At 31.9% G+C, this 23300-nt stretch overlaps 1 long non-coding RNA gene across 1 annotated transcript; it reads left to right on the forward strand.

The window, feature by feature from the left end:
- Positions 1 to 622: 622 nt before the first annotated feature.
- LOC132363542 (uncharacterized) lies at positions 623 to 12283 on the forward strand. The gene is made up of 4 exons (XR_009502602.1): positions 623 to 806; positions 1667 to 1817; positions 7644 to 7742; positions 11500 to 12283. It is a non-coding gene; the product is annotated as an uncharacterized LOC132363542 (long non-coding RNA).
- The last annotated feature ends 11017 nt before the right edge of the window (positions 12284 to 23300 follow it).

The following is a 23300-nucleotide window of genomic DNA, read 5'->3' on the forward strand; positions in this document are numbered from 1 at the left end:
CTGTATTTAAAATACATGATTTCTTTTGCAAATCTAATTGAGGTTAACAAATAGTTATCTTTTTTTAAAAAAAGAGTTATATAAATATATAATAGCTGAACCCAATAAAGGGGGGGGTGATGATGGCAACATCCAAGGATGAATCATTCATCTGAGAAGTAAAGTTTTAAAGAAATGAGAGAAATGGAAATAACAAAGTGTACAAATGGTAAACAGACATCAAGGAGTCCATGCAGGAAAACGTTCATCTTCTTATCAAGTCAATTCTAACTGCTGCCACTATCTTCAGTTCCTTCTACTGATCTCTAATTACTCACTAAGAAACCATAACTCTTATGTGCTCTAGCCTCTTTAAATTGTGGATTCTAGTATTGGTATTGCAATGCTATGTGGCAAAGCTAGTATGAAAATTTTGCATAAAATGGCTACATTGAATCTTGAATAAAAGGAACAATTCTTATTCTATACTCATGGGACTCTTCCCCCAGTTGAGCATTACATCTTGTTGCATCCAAGATTCAAACAAAAATCCTCACAAAGACAGATATAATTTTATCATAAATATTTACACGTTTCAAATTGATGGACATTAGCCACTCCATTTATCTTGCAGTTTCCTTGTAAATGAAGTCCATCCAGTGTCTACATCTTATTGAGAAAAATCTGTGAAGCTAATGCAGAAAGAAGAATCCAAATAGACCAAAATAAATGTTCCCATCCTGAGCCAAGAAAAAAAAAAAAAAAAGAAAGAAACCATAACTTCCTTTCTCAGCTGGATTCTAAGCTTCTTATGTGCCTTTTTCATGGTAGGTCCTCTGGATTGTAAAACAACAGTTTGTAAATAAAAACAAAACAAAACAAAGACCTCCACAAGAGTATCAAATTTTCTATTCATATTCAGTTTTAATTTTCAGAAAAATAAGAATTATGTTTTACTAATATTTAGTATTTAACTTTAATTCAAGTTTATAATTTATAAATGAATGCATGCTATTCATTTATTTAAAATTTAATGTGTGCATCGTATACATAGCCTTTGAATACTTTCCAATTTGTATAATTATTTTGTCTATGTTACAGTACTAAAATTATTTTGAAGAATAACTTTCTGAATGTTTTTACAATATAATTTACTAATGACAAATTCTTCACCATGATATTCAATTGTGAACAATGAACAGAAAAATTTAACAGGAATCAGACTTAATATTCTTAGTGCTTAACTGAACTTTGGAGTACTATGTGCTAATTTTCTTATGTCGTAACTCCTGAAAGCCTGTTTGACACTGCTAATGTCAAATGCACATTATGTCTACTATCAAAATAATATCAATTCATTCATATTTCTCTTTAATTTAAACGTTTGGTTCTGGCATGTACGTAAGCAAATACCAAATTATCTTCATGCAGAGTTTATAAAGGGAACAGAAATAAATTGACAAAATAGACTGACAAAAAATCAGTCATTAATTCACATATTGTAGTAAGTATCTTTCTTTTTTTAAAATTATTTATTTATTTATTTATTTATTTATTTATGTATTTATTTTTTGGGCTTCTTTGGGTCTTCATTACTGTGCACGGGCTTTCTCTAGTTGCACCGAGCAGGGGCTACTCTTCCCTGCGGTATGCGGATTTCTTATTGTGGTGGCTCCTTTTGTTGCAGAGCACGGGTTCTAGGCACACTGGCTTCAGTAGTTGTGGCGCACGGGCTTAGCTGCTCCATGGCATATGGGATCTTCCCGGATCAAGGATCGAACCCGTGTCCCCTGCATTGGCAGGCAGATTCTTAACCACTGTGCCACCAGGGAAGTCCAGTAAGTATCTTTCATAGTCCTTCAATGTAAGTAATTTTCATACTCCTTTAATGTCTGAATGTCAACTATTTTCAGCTAAATGATATTCTACCTGTAAATGAACTAACAAATAACACTGATGTAAGGTAGAACCAGTTAACATTTTTAGTATATGAAACTTGAATCAAATATTTGAAACTTTTGACAAAATTGGAAACTAGGCAAAAATGGATCTGTTAGTATCAATGCTTCCATTATTAAAAGTATTTGTTTCCATTGTAAGTAAAAATGAGTGTTGTTGAGAGGATTACTAGCAGTACACCCAAGGTTGAGGCTTGTGCTTATTTATCTCAGATTCCCCAGGCCAACACTGCCAAGTTCATGCTTATTTGTGAACTTGGATGTATAGAATTATTAACAAAGTTTATTTCCTAAACTTCTTTGGAATTATTGCTGAAAAACCTTCAGAATGCACCTCACAACACTGATAGTATTTAATAGCATGATAACTTATCTCCATTTCTCCTGAAACTGTCTTTCAAATGATTATGAGTTCTACTGAATAAAAACTGTCTTATTTATTTACCTCATCAAATACAGCCACATAAGTGATCTCAACTTCATATTATACCATGCAATCTCAATATTTTTCTTATAGTTCCTCACTTGTATACCTGTCTTTCCCAGCTGGAATCTAAGCTTTGTATGTACTTTTCCATGGTAGGTCCTCTGGATTCTAGAGCAATGGTCTATGAATAAAAAACTTGAGTTCTTCTATTCATATGTCATTTTACTTGTAAGGAAAGAAAGCATTAAGTTTTACTAATATTTACTAATATTTCATATATAAATTAACTGCAAGTTTATAATTCATAAATTGATGTATACTATTTATTTTTATTTATAAAACAGAAAAATAAAATTTTACTATGTAATTCATGATTTTAAAACTTTGGAAAATACTGTTCTGGAACACAAGACACTTGAAAATATGTTGTATTTATCTTGAAACATGGATGTTTAGTTAAGTGTTTGACATAGTAGGTCTATAATAAATATCTGTTGAATAAATTCAATTTATTGTGATGTTACTTCAAAAATATAAAGATGGCTGTTCTCAAATAAATTACTTGCTTTCCTCTTTTATTTTGATTACTTTTATTATAAAATAAATATAGAAAACATTAAATGAAATTTTAAAACAAGAAATAAAATCATCCAAACAAAGCCAATCCTTTCATTTTTGTTTTTGCTGCAGTCCTAGTGTATGTACTTTAAACACAGTTGTAATCAAATTGTACATATAATTTAGTGTTCTGCTTAATATCCATTTTCTATACCACAGCAGGTCTCTTTTGTTGTTGTTATTTCCCTACAGTTTATATCAATATAATATAATGCCACAATCTCCCCCTGTGAATTTTTCTGTTCACATCACTTATTGTCAAATATGTCTAATTTTCTAAACTGTACACAGCTTTGCACCAGTGCCATTTATTTCCATCACATAATTAGACCACTGCAGCCACAATGTATACTATTAAACACAGTTTTAATGTTGAAAGTTGATCAAACTCTAGCTCTTGGACTATAGTTTTGCAACCAAGTGCCTGACTCTTGTATTCATGAAGAACACTATTCATATTCATCAATGCATTTCTGAGAGATCACAAGTCCAAATGTCCCAGGGTCTGGGGAATAAAATAAATTAGTGAAATATTCAAGCTCGACAAAGACCACTATTCACACCCTATTAATAATCAGCATGTTCAAAAAATATGAGTCTGTGTAAACTGTGGCTCAGAGCGGGCCCTAACTAAATGGTGTATCTGCTCTGCAGCTTCAGTGACTCTTTCCCATATGGTCAGGCTGGCCAGTGCGGCCAGATCTTCCGCGTTTTTATATATTATTATTTGTTTTGTTATGCAGTACAGAATTCCAAATTCTATGTGAATTCTCCAAGTTGTTAAATGTTGGCAAAGACTTATTAAAGCCCTATATCATAGACCAAATAAAGTATGTTCAGTTTTTGAGAGCTCTGATATAGGCTAATAGTTTGTTGCAAAGGTACACGTGTTGTTAAATAAGTTTAAAAAATAAAAATAATAAAATTACACATGTTAATAACATACTGGTTTTAATGCTAAACTTAGTAAAAGTGAAAATTCTATTATAGGTAATCTGATCAGTCTCTTTTTTTTTTAATAGACTTTTACTTTAAGTATTTGTTTATTTATTTATTTATGGCTGTGTTGGGTCTTCGTTTCTGTGCGAGGGCTTTCTCTAGTTGCGGCGAGCGGAGACCAGTCTTCATCGCGGTGCGCGGGCCTCTCACTATCGCGGCCTCTCTTGTTGCGGAGCACAGGCTCCAGACGCGCAGGCTCAGTAATTGTGGCTCACGGGCCTAGTTGCTCCGCGGCACGTGGGATCTTCCCAGACCAGGGCTCGAACCCGTGTGCTCTGCATTGGCAGGCAGACTCTCAACCACTACGCCACCAGGGAAGCCCCTGATCAGTCTCTTTTATTTTACATATATACATGGAAATCCAAAAATTTTAGCTGATTTACCTCAAGGTGACAGGACTAGGTAACAACAACTATCATCAGTACCAAGAACACTTTCTCTCTCTCTCTCTCTCTCTTTCTCTAATTTGGTTAAAACGTTGAACAAGTTCAAAGGATTAAAAAAATTTCACTTTGTATTATATTAGTAACTATAGTAAAATGAAATTTAGATTCCATGTAACTTTATTCCAAATCACATGAAATTTCAAATTAACCAATTAACAAGAGAAAATGAAACAAATAATACTAGATTTCACAAAACAACTTTATGACTGTATCAGTAGTTTACTGTAGAGTTGACAGAATCCCTTTCAACACTCACATATATATGCGTCTATTAATGCAGCTAAAACAAATATAATCATGAACTGAGAAAGCTCTAAAGAGGCACAGGAAGTTGGATTTAACCTCTGTATCTCCCTGTTTGACCAAGGACAAATCATTTACCTTGGCTAATCTAAAATTTCTTCATGCATAGGAAAGTCCTAAAAACCCAATTTATACTCTTTTTAGAGAAATCAGAAATTCATAGGCTCTTAAGAAAATAAATAATCCAAAGCTATTACTGGCTTCTGATAAATCTGGAAACTCAAAAAATGTCATCAAAATTCAACTGTGCTTCCCCATCTCTCTGCTTGGCTTTCTTTGTTGGTTCTGTGGGTAGATCCCATGCTTCATTATGACCACAGGACTGCTTCCAGGTTTACAATACATAAAACCCAAGAGTAAAATTTTTTTCAAAAATTCTAACAAAAGTCCTAGAATAGCTTTGTTCATGGCTTTAGTTTTGTTCCCACTCTACAACCAATCTCCATGGGAGTGTGATCTCCCCAGCTGGGTACAGCTGGAAGGTATGGCCATCAGTGAAATGGGATAATGTCAGCAACACCTGAACCAGTGAGCAAAGAGTGTGGACAGAGTAATTCATAATCAAAGCCCAGCAAATTCTTGAAAAGAGGAAATGGATATGAGACAAGAAAACCAACATACAAACTCTTCAACATTAAACATTGTTTTGAAAATATTACGTAAGTAAAGTTATATATAGTATGAAGAAAATAGTCATTCCTCTTTAAATAGTAAGTAATTCTGAATGTGAGATTACTTCTATATTATCAACAGCAAGAACAGATGTACATGTGTGCATCTATACATAAGTGAAGTAAAAAATGATACAAGGATATATATTCAGCATTTGCTTAATAGCAACTGAAAATGAAAATATTTTTGTCATTTTTTTAAACTAAACTTGATGCTTAAATTGATTTTGATGGGCAGAAAGACATTTATGACAAGAAGCAATTCTTTACAACCAAATTGATGTCAGTGGATAAAAAAGAGAAAAGATATAAATATGTAACATTTCTATCACACATAAAAAAGTGTCCTATCAAATAAATATCTACATGATACATTTCCTCTGTAATGTACCTACTCATTTTGGGTTTCAATTTTAATTTAGGCAATTATAATAGGTATTTATGTTTGACTATTTTGTTATGTAGTTGCTTAAACAAAATTTAGAACTTTAATGAAAACGTCAGTCTTTAATTATTACCTAATAAATCCCTACCATTTCTCCAGATGTACTGGTCTTTGATTAGATATTTTACTCCTGACTTGCTTTTAAATAAGTTGATTGTAAATAAAGAGAAAAATATAATCAGTTATCTGCAAATAATGATCAAAATTAAAAGCATGGTATATTAATGTAGTATTATTTGTTTGTAAGATGTTAAAATTTATACAATGCTCTAAGCCAAATAATTCATCAGTATTTTAAAGAGAATAAATGAAAGTTAAGTAATCAGATTATTTTGTGCAAAGATCACTTTTAATCAGCATCAATTGCATTCTTTAGCAGTTACATTATATATATATAAAATCATTGCATTATTATAATATATATATAATTATATATTATATGTAATTCAAATAATGCATGTATTTGGGGTCCAAACTCCTACTCAAGTAAAATCACATTATTACCATTTTTTGAAAGTCAAATTATCTACTTATATAGTATGTGATTTTATAATGATCACAAATTATCTAAATGGAAATGTAATTTGAAAGATGCAAAATTACCTGTGAAATATATTACTTCTTTGATAAATTATTGTGATTAACTGTGATTATTTTCTTAACTCTTCAGCTGCTCTATGTTATCCTAATTCATTATACAGAAATTAACTTATATAAATTTCTTGAAAATTTTCAGTAAAAATCAATATTATTATTATCATCTCTGTACATTTTTCTAGTTTCATAGTTTCTTAAACTAATGGTTAGAATTTAATATACTCCATAAGATATTATTCTAAATTCCTTAATATTTTTCTTTCTCTATTTCATAACTATTTATTGGAAAATTGTTATATACCACATATAATTCTGCTTTAAAAAAACTTCCCTTTGTGAACTAAAATAAGACCTAGATAAGCACATGTCTAATTGCCATATCCCCTACATTTTCATCTGTCTTGTCCTTGAATTTTTAGGCAGTGATAAATTAGGTGTGTGACTCAGATGGAGTCCATCACATTCAGTTAGTAATAATCTATCACAGAGCTCAAGTAACAAGAAACATGTGGAAATAATTCTGATCATTAATGTCAATTTACAGGGCTTTACTTTGTAAACATGGAAAGATAATTTAATTTCTACCTCTCTCAATGTTATTTGAAAGTTATAGTCTAATCAGTTTGTTGGTCTCTAATGATATATAGACATAGACTTTACGTATTGCTACCATATATATATATATATACACACACACAATTTCTAATATATTATGTGTCTTTATATCTTTGTGTATGTGTCTGTTTAATAGGTGGATTTGCAAAATAAAAGTAGACTATTTTATCCTAAATCTATGGGAAGAGATGATTTACTCCGCCACCAATCAATGAAGAAAAAAGTAAAGAAATATCATAGAACATATTGGAAGAAACTTTGCTTTTTGCTTTTCATGTGTACAGCCAAAATTGAAAGTTACTATTTAAGATTCACCTTTAAAGTGATATTTTTTAATGGTGTTACAAATTTAATTTTAGTGATAATGCAATATGGACTGATGTGTGTGTCCCCCTACAATTCATATATTGAAGCCTTAACCCCCAGAGTGGCTGTATTTGGAGATGGGACTCTAATGAAGTAATTAAGGTTAAATGAGATCTTAAGGGTGGGGTCCTCATCTGATGGATTAGTCTCCTTATAAGATGACATGCCAGAGAGCTTGCCCTCCTCCCTCTCATTCTCTCTCTCTCTCTCTGAACACAGGCACTGAGGAAAGTATATGTGAGGACATAGCCAGAAGTACAAGCCAGGAAGAGAGCCCTCACAAAACACTAAATTGGCTGGATTCTATCTTCCAGAACTGTGAGTAAATAGATTTCTGTTGTTTAAGCCATCCAGTTTGTGATATTTTGTTATGGCATGCTGAGCAGACTAATATATAGTTTTAATGCCATTATGTTTTAGCAATATTTTCTGTTAGTGTAATATTAAGTCAATGATACATTGAGATTTTATTATATATAATCTAGCCAAGATGTAATGAGAGCCTGTGCTAAAACAGTTCAGTGGAAAGCAGATGAAGGGGCAGATATATTAAGAACATAGATATCTACAAAATCTGTTTCTGGATTTGGAATGGAAGGCAAAAGATTATAAAATGGTAGAAGATTAGGTTTGTTATTAGAATGCACGTTGTTATAAAATCATATACTACCCACCCCCAAAACGAAGAAAAGACAGAGAAGGATTATAAGAAAACATATGTTTATTGTGTAAATGTTCAAGTTTTCTGGATTAACCTTTCTGGATCCTCTTTAAGGCTAACCCCTTCACCATGCACAGGTTTCATTGAAAATTATAAACATAAAAAAGAGAATAATTAGAAAGAGAAAGGAAACAAGGAATAAATGAAATTCACAGTGAATAATGTGATTCACTGAATAATTTTAAAATTTACTGAAGTTTCTTGAGAGCAGAATTAGGCCTTGAAGAAAACTTCAGGCACAATAGATTATATGTTGAATAACTTTAAACACTAAAGATCAATAAACTTGAAATCAGAGTAAAAGTGACCATCCAAACTGATGTACAGATTGAAAAAACCTGAAACTGAAAAGGAACAGACCTCCTGTGACCTGTAGGACAAAAATGTTTTGCGTATTAAATTTGTAATTGAAGTCTCAGAAAAAGAAGGAAGGGAGAGTAAGAAGAGTATAAAATAATACTTAGGATATTTGTTTAGGAGTTTCTCCTATGCACTAACCTTATGACTCAGTATTACCATTTCTGGTTATTAACCCATGAGAAATGAAAAGAACACCAGTGGGTTCTTAAATAATGTTCATAACAGCTTTATTAATAGCCCTCAACTAGAAATCACCCAAATTTTCAACAACTGGAAATGAATACTAATTATGGTGTATCCATTAAATGTAACAGCATTCCTTACTTGGTCTACAGTAACAATCTTGTAATCATTTTCCCTTATTCCAATCTTTCCTTATATTTTCCTTAGGTGCCAATCAGAGTAAAGTGTCCACATGTAAATGAAATATGTCAATTCTCCAGTGAAAACTTTCCATTTTATTTTTGCTTCTCATCACACTGAAAATACCACTGAAAATCTATAGTCATAATGCAGTGGTTGTAATTGATTTGGCCCTGGGATCACCAATCTGAATGTGTCCCCTACTCATCATTTATTGTTGATCAGGCATTGAAATGGAACCTAAGACATCAAATACATTTTCCTTATAGGTGCTAAAACAATAGTGATTAATCCAAGTTATTACCTTTTTCGTGTTCACAAGCTATTATTTATTTACCTTATGATTCATTAGTTTTATTCATTTTGGAAATTTTTTAAAATGTAAATTTTAAAGATATTTTCAAATTCAATTTGCTATTTTAATAGAGCATAACTCTGTTGGTTTTCTATATCTGTTAAAACAAATTAACCAGATTTGGTGGGTTCAAACAACAGTAATTTATGCTTCAGAGTTCTTGAGGCCAGAAGCCCAAAATTAGTTTCCCTTGGCCAAAATTAAGGTGTAGGCACTCCCTCCAGAGACTTTAGCAGATAATTTGATTTTTTCCTCTTCCGAATTCTGGCTGCTCGTGGAATTCCTTTGCTTGTGGCTCTATCATCCCAATCTTCAAGGCTGGCACCTTCAACTCTCACTCTACTCTGTCTTCACACAGCCTTCTCCTCTGTGTTTTTCAGATCTTCAACTGTCTCTCTTTCATAAAGATATATATCATTGCATTTAGGGCCCACTCAGATAATCTAGAATAATCTTCCCACCTCAAGATCCTTAACTTAATCATATCTGCAAGACCTTTTTTTTTTCCAAATAAGGTGACATTCATGGGTTCCACAGATTAGTCTACGAATATCTTTGGGGGGGGATTTTTTTTAGTTTACCACAATAAATAATCATTAATTTATCAAATATCTTAGTATTGACATCTGTAAATATATGTGGTGTGTACATTAAAATACCCAGAAGATTGTTTTTTACTACCACAATAAACACAAACACTATTCTACAACTTTCAAATCATTGCCAAAAAGGAGAAATATATTTACTTTTATTGACGTTTAGCATATATTTTTTATTCTGCTGAGTGGTCCATTAAGTTATTTTTATATCTTTGTTATGCACTGTACTTAGTTACTTAGAACCACATTGTGGCAGGAAACGAACAAAAAAGTCCAATGAGAATTTAGAAGATCTTGGGACCAAATAAAACAATTACTGTGAAGACGTGTTATACATAAAGTACTATGCAGATGCTATTTATTATTACATTTACCCAATAATAGCCACCTTGGACTTGTGACTAGATCACTCTAAATATGAGTTTTTACATTACTTTGCTACATAACAAACCTCTGAAATGTAATGACGTATAACAACATTTTATCTTCTCACAATTTGTGGTTATCAGTTTGGCCTGGGCCTAGTTGGGTGGTTCTTCAGCAGGTCTCCTGTGGTCACTCACGAAACTACAATCACTAGGAGGCTCAACTTGGGCTGGATGGTAATGATGGCCTTACTTATAGTACTGGTGATTTTGCTACTGGCCAAATGTTTTCAGGAGACCAACCCAGGCATCTTCATATGGTGGCCAGATTCAAAAAGCAACAGGAAAAAAGGACATGTCCCACTGTGCAGGCACTTTTCAAGCCACAGCTCACATTATATATTTCAACTCCCAAATGGTGAAATCATATCACATGGTTTCGACCATAGTCAATGTCCAGGCATTGTATCTAGGGATGCAGACATCCTTGGGTATCATTACTGATACAGTTCTCCCAATTCATCCATTACAAAATTTTATGCAGAGTGAGTATAAGTACTTTTTTATTATATATCAGTGATCAAGGAGAATCATTTCTTGTTATTAAGGAAAAGATTTTAAGTCTTTCAAAATACCCAGCATACTAGTGTCTACAACTCCATAACTAAAACTTTATTACTTTGTCTTAAGCTAAACAGGTGCTTTATCGACCTCTTTAAAATTCAAACTGTCACTGAACAAAATAATGTTTTCAATAAAAAATATTTCCACTATGAAAGAGTTTCTCAGACAATCTTCTTGACACACAAGTAAAGAAACACACAACATAGGTGTATAAGACTAAAGAGTTGCAATGCTATCAGCTATCATGCTCTCTTCATAGACTAACCAAGCAATTTCTTGTCTGAATATTCTTGTCGAAATGCACTGCTTTGTTTACTTTTCTTCCAACTTATTGAAACTTTGATTTAAGGACAAAGACAAAGGTCAGACAGTTGGCTATTTTATTTATTCTTCTAAAATTTGATTTATTTTTTTATTAGTAGATATAACGCTGAGATTGTAACAGAAAGAACAAACCTGACTCCATATTGGATCTATTCCTTTAGCTCCAACCTTTGTGCTCTGTTGCCTGTGCTTAGTCAAGCTGCCTCTGCACCTTTGTCTCGTCAATCAGTAAATAGCCTGAAATATACAAGATAGCCCTTTCTCAATGTTCTGCCTCTCGGGCTTGACATTTAAAGTATAATACTTTTCCTTAATATAGAGATAGAAAGTTGCAGCACAGAAAATAACTTTTGTCTTGTTGAAGGTTTACAGGAACATTGTGACCAGACATATGTGGACAATTGCAAGAACAAAGGATTATCACATCCTCTCCAGGATCTGGCTGGCATGGAAATGACTGAGACAACCAGTCACACACACACACACCCCATTAGTATAAAAGAAGCCTGAATTTTAACTCTGGTAGGATGATTCTTTGGAACATCAGTCCACCATCTTCTCAGTCTGCTTGCTTTCCAAATAAAGTCACCATTCTGTGTCCCAACACCTCCTCTCTCAACTTATTGACCTGTCCTGAGGTGAGCAGTACCAGCTTGGACTCAGTAACAAGATGCTACTATTCATATCATATTCTGAATGGAAGGCTCACAGAAACTATATGTAATAAGGTAAAAAAAAAAAAAAAAAAAAGGTGCAGAGCTAAAATTTAACTGAAAGTAGAAGCCCATTAATTGTACAACTATATAATTTATAAATAATAATTTTGTTGCAAGAGGCTTACAATTTACTTTCTACAGAGTCTAAGGAGATGTACTATGCACAGGGGAAGACATACAATTGATCAATTCATCCTAAGATAAAGCATTGATAGGCATTCTCCCTCTCTGAAGTCTCCAAACTTAGGGAGTACCAGTTTTATATATTTATTTGACATGTATATATATTTGATTATATATTTATAAATTTGATTTAATTTTCCAGAAATCAGGGAATGTGAATGCTTTGATAACCTTTATTTCTCCAGTGTGTAGCATGATGTCTAGCCAGAGTAAATAATCCATAAATATTTGCTCTATGAATAAATGAATTCTGAATAATAAGAAAAATAAAGATGTCACCTAATTTGATAATATGTTGAAAAACTGTGAAAATTGAAAAAAATTATTAAATTGAAACATTATTGCACTGCTATAGATTATTTTTAAATGATTGCTAAGATTATTTTAAATTATAGATTATTTTGAAATGAACTTGGCATCTGGTTAGATAAGCAAGTTCCTCGTTTTATACAACTACTATGAAAAGCCAATTTGCTGATGCAGACTGTAACAATTTACTATGAATCCCAGAATAAAGTTGTTTTTAAATGTTCTAGTGACATGTATTAAGTAATCAAAAGACCAGACCCTGATAGTGGGGAAAAGGAAGAGGATTATATTAAAACATGCTTTAATGCCACATTTTCCCCTTTGTGGTAAGTTAAAGGAAAAGCACTTGGGCCTATATTAATTATGATGTTTTTGGTGGAGGTGTGAGTACTTCTAAAACTATAGGCAATATTTTTTCAAAATTCCTTATAATCTATCTGTTCTGTTCATATAAACCCATATGAAAACAAATATAAGCATAAATTTCTCCCACATAGGTTTTTTACTGAATGGTGCAAATTAGATACCCAATTAATAATATTTCTTGAAAGGATAAATGAATGACAGCTAAAGCACCCTATAGAATATAATCAAGTATTATTATTGCTCAGAGTTACTAGAAAATCTTGGCAACTTGATAATAAGCAAAAGAAAACAAAAGATAAATAAATCAGTTTGTATGAAGTAAAAGTATTATAAAAAGTATAGTAACCTGGCACTGTACAATTGACACTACTGAAAATTGCGTAAATACTTCCTAAAAGATAAGAGACAAGGGAAGAAAAGTGGGTGAGAGTCTGTAAAACAAAGATCATTAATAGTTACTTTATAAATAAATAAGCAACAAAGATATATTGTACAGCACAGGGAAATATAGCCATTATTTTGTAATAACTTTAAATGGACTATAATCTGTAAAAATATTGAATCACTATGTTGTAAACCTGAAACCAATGTAATATTGTAAATCAAGTATACTTCAATAAAACAAAATAGTTACACTATAAAATTGGAAACTTGATTTTCTTCTGAGATATGTAGGGGAAAGTGTGGTGTGTGGCAGTGATTGGAAACGAACCTGGCAGATAACTTTAAAACAACTTCCATACGGAATGGAAAACGAAATAGTCTAGAGATAAGCCAAAGATTATCGAGCTTAGGTATGTCAAGGGGAGACAAAGAAATGATATGGAAAGAGCTTAACCATTGAAGTCAGTCTAACAAAATGTCCCTATCAGGGTTCTGAAATTATTAGCTTTGAGACAATGGGAAATTATATAACTTCTCAGTGCCTCAGTTTTCACATTTGAAAAAAATTAAAGGTTCAAGTGTTATTACTAGGAAATTGATGAAAATGCATTTTCCTTTTGAGTGAGCTTCAAGGTGAATCATGATGTGTGTGTTGCAATAAGAAAAAGGTTTACTTTTCCAATATTCTGATCTTCTTTAAAATCTTTTACTTTTCTAATATTCTGATTTTCTTTAATATTAGAATTCTTTTGAGAGAATGGTCCATTCAGAAGTCAGGCATCTTTGATATTGAAATGAACAGATATAAGAGCATATACATTTCTTTACACTTTTGTAGAAATACTTCTTTGCAAGGTATAAAATTGGATGGTTTTGTAATTATCATTGTTTTTTGTTGCTGCTATTTTTACTTGTTTTTACTTCTCTCCTCAGAACTGTCACTTAAGAGCAAAGTGACTGTAGGTGTGTTATTTAATCAGGTTGAGAATTTGTATTTGCATTGTGAAATGAGGGGTAATAATTTCACAGGGATTCTGCAGATGAAATGAAAGATAGGAAAGCATATAGCTGTGACTGAAACACATTATATTATCACTAAATGTTTATTCAAAGCTTCTTCTAGTATTAAAAATTATAAGCCTATATATCTGAAAATAAGAATAGGACTAATCTCTAAATATATTTTCTTAATTTAAAAGCTGTACTATTGTTTCTATATAAGGTTTCCCTAACCTTGGTAAATTACTCATATTATTTGAATGTATGCAAGCTATCATTTCTAAGAGAGCAAATGCTCTGCACCAAAATGTAACATCCTTATAATAACAAAAGATTTAAGTATATCTGTAATATGCCTTCTGAACATAGTTTTATTTTACCTAGCTAGTTTACAGATGCCACAATAAACCTAGATTTTAAGGGTAATTATTGCACATTTCCCTCCATTTCTGTGTCTACAGTGGGAACATTCATATGCTCAGCACCTGAAGTATTTTTATCATCTTATTTTGCATATGACCTTTTCACTGTTTCAAGAATTTAAGAGATGTTATAATAAATGCTTACTATAAACTATAATGAGGAAAGGCTGGAATTTTGCTCTGCTCATTCCTTGTGTCCATCAGTTTAATGATTTGGAAAAAAATTAGTTTTCTCACATGACCTTCCTAAATAGGAACTTGGCACACCATATTGTAGTTGTAGTTGAACAAATGTGTATATAGCAGTTGTAAAACATCAAATTCTACCTTCATTTAATAATGTTGTTGGATTTAAGAAATGATAGATCCAGCATATATAATGTTTTGAGCGATATACATGTATGTAAGTATGCATACACACACGCAAGCAATCATGTTTAAAAATTAATGTGGAAATAACACTAGAATGGAATGTTTAGCGTATTTCATTTTTTTTTTAGAGACTCTTCAATTAAATTTTATTCTAGTTTATTTCTATTCAGTGAAAATTTGGCTCTCTATATTAACTACATTTTTATATGAAGAAAATTATGGCATTAATATATAAGTGCATATATTAGCATGGAATGAGGATTTTCTCATGCAGCACAGTTTTAAAAACTTTAAAAAATAGATTGGAAAACACTGAAGAGAGCAGAGATAAGGTGATTTTTTTTTTTTTAAACACTGTAACTCTGGACAAATACTTCTGAAAGTCACAGACTTGAGACACAGTCTTACTAAAACATTGAGATTTAATCAGAAGACTATAGAGCTTTCCCCCTTTTCAAACCTTCCCACTACACAGAAGGACTCCAGTATAATGTTCTAAAAACACCAATTAAAAGTCAGAAATTATCAGAGAAGATTAAGAACACACACAATGATATTTTGTATATACATGGAAAGAACTTTAAATCATAAAGATGCCGTAAGTCAAAAAGTAAAGGGATAGATAAAAGTATCCATGCTAATAATAATCAAAAGAAAGCAAGAGTACCTATACTAATTTCAGACAAAGCAGACTTCAGAACAGAGCAGAAGCAAGATTATTAGAGATAAAAAAGGGAATTTACCAGGCATAAAGAAGAAATCAACTCTCCAAGAAGACCTATAACCTTAAATCGGTATATAAGGCAAAAACTGATAGAAATTAAAGGAGAGATAGAAAAAGCCATTCTTTTTATAGGATACTTCAACATCTCTTGTCAGTAGCTGGTAGATAAAGGAGGAGAAATATCCGTAAAATATACATCCTCTGAATGGCGCTATCAATCAACATTATCTAATTAACATTTATAGAATACTCCATCAAAAGACAGTAGAATAAACATTCTTGAACAATTACCAAGATGGACCTTATTCTGTGCTATAAAATGCACCTTAATAAAGTTTTAAAAATCACACAGACTGTTCTCAACTCACAATAGAATTAGAGTAGGAATCAGAAAGAGAACTATAACCAAAAAAATCCTTAAATGTTTAGAAATTAAGCAACACTTTTCTAAATAACACATGGATTTAAGGAGTTTCCAAATAAATTAAAAATATATTTTGGACTAAATGGAAATGAAAATACAGCTCTTTAAATTTTGAGAGATGAAGGGAAACTAGTGTGTACAGGGAAATATAATATATGGCCTTAAGTGGATATATAATATTAGAAAAAACAAAGATCTAAAATAAATAACCTAAGGCTCTATCTTGGAGAACTATGGAAAGAAGAAAAATTTAAGGTTAAAATAATTAAAATAAAATAATTAAAATTAGAACAGAAATCAATAAAATTTGAAATGAGAATTAGAAAAGTCAATAAAAACAAAGCCCGGTTCTTTGAAAAAAATCAGTGAAATTGACAAAATTCCAACCAGCCTAACCAGGAAAAAATCAGGTGAGAAGACACAAGTGAATAATATAAGAAATGAAAGAAGGGGGGCCATCACTATAGATCTACAGATCTCAAAATGATAATAATATTAACACTGTGAACAAATCTATGCCCACAAAGTTGATAACTTAGTTATAATGGATCAACTCCTTGAAGAAACAAACTCCCAAAACTCACACAAGGAGAAATAAATAACTTGGATAACCCTGTATCCATTAAATAAATTCATAATTAATAAGCTTTCAATAAGAAATGTACCAGGCCCAAATTATATCACTGGGTGATTCTACCAAACAGTTAAGGAAGAAATAATACCAATTGCACATAATATTTTCCAGAATATACAATGAGAAGTAATAATACCACATTCATTTTATGAGGTCAACATTAACTCAATATCAAAACCAGAAATCACTTTAAAATAAGGGAAAATAAAGACTACTATATTTTAAATGTAATTGCATTTGGTATGCTACCATTTATAGAGGATTTTTATGTTTTTCATTTCTTTCAATGACATTTCTGGTTTTGATATTAAGGTGATGTATGTATACCACAAACAAGTATGATTCATTCAAAGTCAAGGCCATTTTACCATTCAAAAATTAATCACTGTAATCCACCATTTCAATAGGCTAACAAAGAAAAATCATTTGATTGTAATATTTAACACAGAAAATAATTGACAAAATTTAACAGCCATTCATAATTTTTAAAATCTCAGCAAATTAGAAATAAGAAGCATTCACACTTGATTTTTAAATATCTAAATATATATATATATATATTTTTTGGCTGTGCCATGTGGCTTGTGGGATCTTAGCTCCCTGACCAAGGATTAAACTCATGCCCATGGCACTGAAAGCACAGAGTCCTAATCACTGGACCGCCAGGGAATTTCCTAAAACTATATATATCATATACTGATTAGGAACTCTATAACACCTCTAAATTTGGAAGCATGACAAAGATGTCTGCTATAACCATTGCTGTTTGACATTATAGTGAAATTCTTAGCTGGTACAATAAGAAAAGAAAAAGAAATAAAAGGAATATATTGACTGGAATGGAAAAAAACCTTTTTTAATTCTTTATTTGAATATGATATGAATGTTTATGTATAAAAGTCATATCATCTCCAAAAAAATATCCTGAAATAGTAAGCAAATATAGCAAGATGGCAGAATACAAATTCAATTTAAACAAAAGTCAGTGCTTTCCTATATATCAGCAATAATGATGAGAATTTAAAATTTTAAAAATACCATTTATAATACACACCAAAAAATATCTAGGTATAAATCTAATAAACCAAGTGTAAGAGCCATATGCAGAAAACTGCAAAATATTAAGCAAGAAATCAAAGAACATATAAATTAGAGATAGTCTGTATTTATGGATTAGAAGACTCAATATCGTTAGGATATTAATGCTTCCAATTTTATCTATAGATTCTATGCAATTACTATAAAAATCCCAACAAGCTACCTTATAGGTATAAACAAATGGGTTCTAAATTTCATATAGAAAAACAAAAACCTAGAATAGTCAACAAAACATTGAAGAACAAAGATGGAGTACTCACATTCCCAGATTTCAAGACTTACATAAAGTAACAGTAATTAAAACAGCTTGATTTTGAAAAGAGAATAGTCACAAAGATCAATGGAACTGAATAGCAAGTCCATAATAAACCCCAAAAAATATGTTCATCTACTTTATGACAAAGGTCCAAAGACAATTCAACAGAGAATGGATAGTTCTTTTAACAAAGTATGCTGGAAAAACTGAATGTCCATATGCAAAAATAAAATGTGCTCAACACACACAATATAGTTTTCATAAAGTAACTCAAAATGGATTATGGATCTAAAATTAAAATGCAGAATTATTAAATTTCTTTGGAAGAAATTGGAGACAATCTAACTGACTTTGGGTTTGGTGATGACTTTGAGATACAATCAAAAAAACATGATCCATGAAATAAATAATATATTAATTAGACTTTATTAAAATTAAAAATGTCTGCTCTGTAAAAGATACTTAAGAGAATTAAAAGACAAGCTGCAGACTTGGAGAAAATATTAGCAAAGCGTATATCTCATAAAAAATTAGCTCCAAAATATAAAAAATCTCTTAAAACCAAACAATAGGAAGATAAAAACAATGAAAAATATAGACATAGAGCTGAACGACACCTTAACAAAGAAGATATATAGATGGCATGACACATAAAGATATAAAAAGATGCTAAACATAATTTGTCACTAGGAAATGTAAATTAAAAAAAAATCGGTGAGATACCACTTCACACCTATCAAAATAGCTAAAATCTATACTAACAATACCAGAATTGGTGAGAATGAATAACAGTGAAGCTCTCATTCATTGCTGGTGGAAATGCCAAATAGCACAGCCACTTTGGAAGGCACTGGTAGTTTCATTCAAAAGAAAACATAGTCTTACCATACAATCCAATAACTGGGCTCTTAAGTATTTACCCAAATGATTTGAAAACTTCTGTTCATATAAAAACCTGTACACAAATATTTATAGCAGCTTTACTCATAATTGCAAAAAAAACTCGAAGCAACCAAAATGTCCCTCAGTATGTGAATAGATAAACAAACGGTGGTACATCCATACAATGGAATGATAGGGATAAAAAGAAATGGGCTATTCCACCACAGAAAGACATAGATGTGTCTTAAATTTGTACTGCTAGCGTGAAAAGACTATGTACTGGATGATTTCATTTCTATGATAATCTGGAAAAGACACAACTATAAATAGAGTACACATATGAGTGGTTACCAGGAATCAGGGAGTATTTGAAACACAAAGAATTTTTTTTAAAGCAGTGAAACTATTTTATATGGGACTGTAATGGTGGATACACAACACCATGAATTTGTCAAAATCTATAGTAATTTACAACACATATAAAAATTTTAAACATATATTTTAAAGAGGTTAGAGGGTCCAAGAATTCAATGAAGAATGTGACAAAATAATCTGATTGTTAAACAAATGAATGAAACAATTTCACTGAGGTAAAAAGGTTGTGACCTAAGTCTTTGGAAGTGAGTGGGGTCCGTACGACTAAAGGTGATACAACTCAAAGTTGTTTTGAGTGAGAGTATGGATTAACAATTCTGATATACTATGCATATGTCCCAGAATTGAACAATTAAGTAAATAAATAGCAAATGTTGAGACGTAGGATTTTCAGTGTTGTACTGTGAGGTTGCATATAAGTGAGACAGAAGGCGCTATATTATGATCCATGTGGTAATGGATTAGACTCTGAGATATCAGTATGAACTCACTTTTAGTTTAATAAAGGTACAGATGGCTACATATAGAGGCATATATATGTACATATATATATGAGTGTGTGTATGCATGTACTCTAGTTGTTATACACATACATATTCTCTCGTTCTGTCATTTGAGAGGACCCAGAAATACAAACACCTCAGTAGCAAGGAGCACACTTAATATCCAGATCTTTGTAATATTATTTTGCCAATAAAAGAAAGCAAGGCTTTTTGGAGGAATGCCTGATTCGAGAGAACCAGGGCAGGAAATATACAAAAGGAGCATGGAGCTTATAGTGGCAGAATGTAAGAAAGTGCTCAAGACATACAAACCAACCAACCAACAAACCAAAACACAAATTAGGCAGTAATGAGGATTTGTTAAGTAGCACAGGCACCAACTGAAATAGCTTTATAAATATAGTAGTGTTAGATTATGAACCAAAGTATTAAATCTCTATGCATCCCTACTCAAATAAATAAATGATTGAATAAGTAAATGGAGAACAAACTCCTAATATTTTATGAGAACTCCAAATATTTTATGTTGATACTTTACCCTCAAGAGGTGAGGTATAATGCTGCACTCCTTAATTGTATGCTATACATAGTGACATTCTTCCAAGGAGTACAGTTTGGAATTAGGGAAAAATAAATAATTTACAGTGAAGAAACTGCACAAATGACAGCCAGATGATCGACAGTAATAAGTTATTTCCTTAGGATGTTCCTTTGATATAATATGATGAGCTTGACACTTTACCTCCTCCCAAAACCCAATGTAACCAGTCTAATCATGAGACCAAAAAATCAGACAAATATCAGTTAAGGAATATTCTACAAATTACTTGACAAGTAATTCTCAAGATTGTAAAAGTTTTTTAAAACAAGGAAAGTCTGAGAAACTATCATAACCATGAAAAACCTAAGAAGACTTGATGACTAAATGTAATGTTCTATCAAGTATGGAACCCTGGAACAGAAAAAGTCCATTAGGGAAAAATAAAGAAATCTGAACAAAATGTGGACTTCAGTTAATAAAAAGATGTAAATATTGGTTCATTAATTGTAACAAATGCACCAAACTAATATGATTTTGTATGGTTGGGTGTGGAAAATACAAAAATTTTCTGTAGTGCCTTAGACACTTTAAAAAATTAGGTTTATTTCAATAGTAAAATAGCAATGTATTTTGAAAGAGTATATGTATATATAGAGAGAGAGAAAGAGAGAGAGACAGACAGACAGACAGACAGAAGAATAGAAGGAAAGTTCAGAGCCCAAGTAACAACACAAATACTGAACTCTGAAAGAGAAAGGTATAGACTTGGATCTAATGAATTTGAAGCTAATAGATTGGCCAGGTATATGTGTTCAGAAAGTATAAATATACGCAAGTAAAACTTCCTCATCTTGCTTAGAGAGAAAATGTATAAATAGCGATTTAACGATTCATTGAATATTATGAAAAATCATGATTATAGCAAGAGATCTCCAAATCTCAATGGTATAAAAAAGAAATGAAAACAGATGGGAAGACTCCGTGGGATTATTTATGTAGACTGTCTGAGGGGTATACGAAGCATTAACAGAAGAAAGAAAAAATCAATGAACCAAGAGGTGGAAGTAGAAATTGAAGGTGAGATATGAAGGTATGCTTAACTCTATAGAAATTGCAGAAAGGTAAAAGGAAGAATCATTGGGGCTTTTCAACTATAAAGTTACTAGTGAACTTCAAAGGAACACAGTAGGAACAGAGACCAGAATTCAGGTTTTTAAATGGTTGGTTATAAGTGAGAGAGGTGAAAGTGCAGTATATTGTATCTCATGGGGTAAGGGCTGGATCGGGCATATGATAATTGTGTTAGGGCCCTGGTTTTGTCACTTGCTAAATATGTCTAAGTAAACAGGTTACTTCAAATGTCTAAGCCTAGTTTACTCATGTATGAAATACAGATAATAATAATAATGTAACTCATCAAATTATTGTTAGCATTAAATGTTTGCAGCATATTTTTTGCAAAGTATATGCTCAGTGATGAGTAGCTCTTTTATTACTGTTGTCACATTTTAAAAAATGTTGACAGGGCTTCCCTGGTGGCGCAGTGGTTGAGAATCTGCCTGCCAATGCAGGGCACACGGGTTCGAGCCCTGGTCTGGGAAGATCCCACATGCCGCGGAGCGACTAGGCCCGTGAGCCACAACTACTGAGCCTGCGCGACTGGAGCCTGTGCTCCGCAACAAGAGAGGCCGCGATAGTGAGAGACCCGCGCACCGCGATGAAGAGAGTGGCCCCCGCTTGCCACAACTAGAGAAAGCCCTTGCACAGAAACGAAGACCCAACACAGCCAATAAATAAATAAATAAATAAATAAATAATAAAAGTGTTTTTAAAAAAAAAAAAAAAAAAAAAAAAAAAAAAAAAAAAAAAAAAAAAAAAAAAAATGTTGACAGAGCAGAAGAGGAGAACGGGAGAATTGTTTGTCTCAGGTAATTTTTGGTGGCAACATATTGGAAATTTCAATCATGGCAAATACCATATTCAGTGGATGATGGATTGAGAGAGACATAAGATAAGTAAATTGAACTTAGAAATTGGAGATTTAAGTGATAATAAGGGCTAAAGTATATTTGTACCCATGGGAAGTTAAAAAGAAGGGGAAATAGACATAATTGGATGGAAAATTCAGGAGAGTTAAGGTCAGGATAATATATATACATCATTAATGTGAATGTTTAAAAGAATGTGCAACTGATATAGTTTCAAATTCATTGATTCTTGGTAATATGGAGATCAGTATTTTCAGTTGTATAATCAAGTTTTTATTTGTCTTGTAGGCAACTGCTGTGTCTTAAAATCTTGCTTACTGGGTAAGATACTGATATCAGAATCAATGATGTTTAGATTATTTTCTCTTTTAAGGAAGTACCATATTGTGTTGTAGTATGACCCGGAATTCCCAGGAGTTTGCATTAATTACACTCGTTGTTGCAATGTAATATATAACAGTGTAGAAGTTGGAAAAAGTATGGGAAGAACCCAGAAAGGAAGTTGAAAAATAAATGTACTCAAACTCTTCACAATTGAAGGGCTTTGCCATCTATTAGTTTATTATTTATTGGTTCTGCACAAGTTGTTTGGACACTCTACCTTCTATTTATTCATCTTAAAGTGGGGGCAATTAAAAAAAATTCCTAATAAAGTTTAACTCCTTTTTGAAAAATTTAGTGACTGACTGATAGTTATGAAAATCCATTACACTAAGAAATATAAAGGACTTGAATAAAAGAATTAAGTGACAATCCAAAACTTGCTGCAAATTGGAATTATCAAACATTTAATTGCATATGTATGTGTGTATATGTGTGTATACTGTTTTGTAACAATGGATGTAAGAGAAGAAATGATCAGATTCTTGGAAAAATAATTCCAAGTGGTAATTGTGTACTTAGCTAAACTATACATCAGATGAGGAGGCAAGAGAAATTTTCAAACATGGAGACATTTACAAAATTATCTCCCTCCCACTCTTCTCTTA

The sequence above is a fragment of the Balaenoptera ricei genome, chromosome 3 (assembly GCF_028023285.1).
Source record: "Balaenoptera ricei isolate mBalRic1 chromosome 3, mBalRic1.hap2, whole genome shotgun sequence".
Taxonomy (NCBI): domain Eukaryota; kingdom Metazoa; phylum Chordata; class Mammalia; order Artiodactyla; family Balaenopteridae; genus Balaenoptera; species Balaenoptera ricei.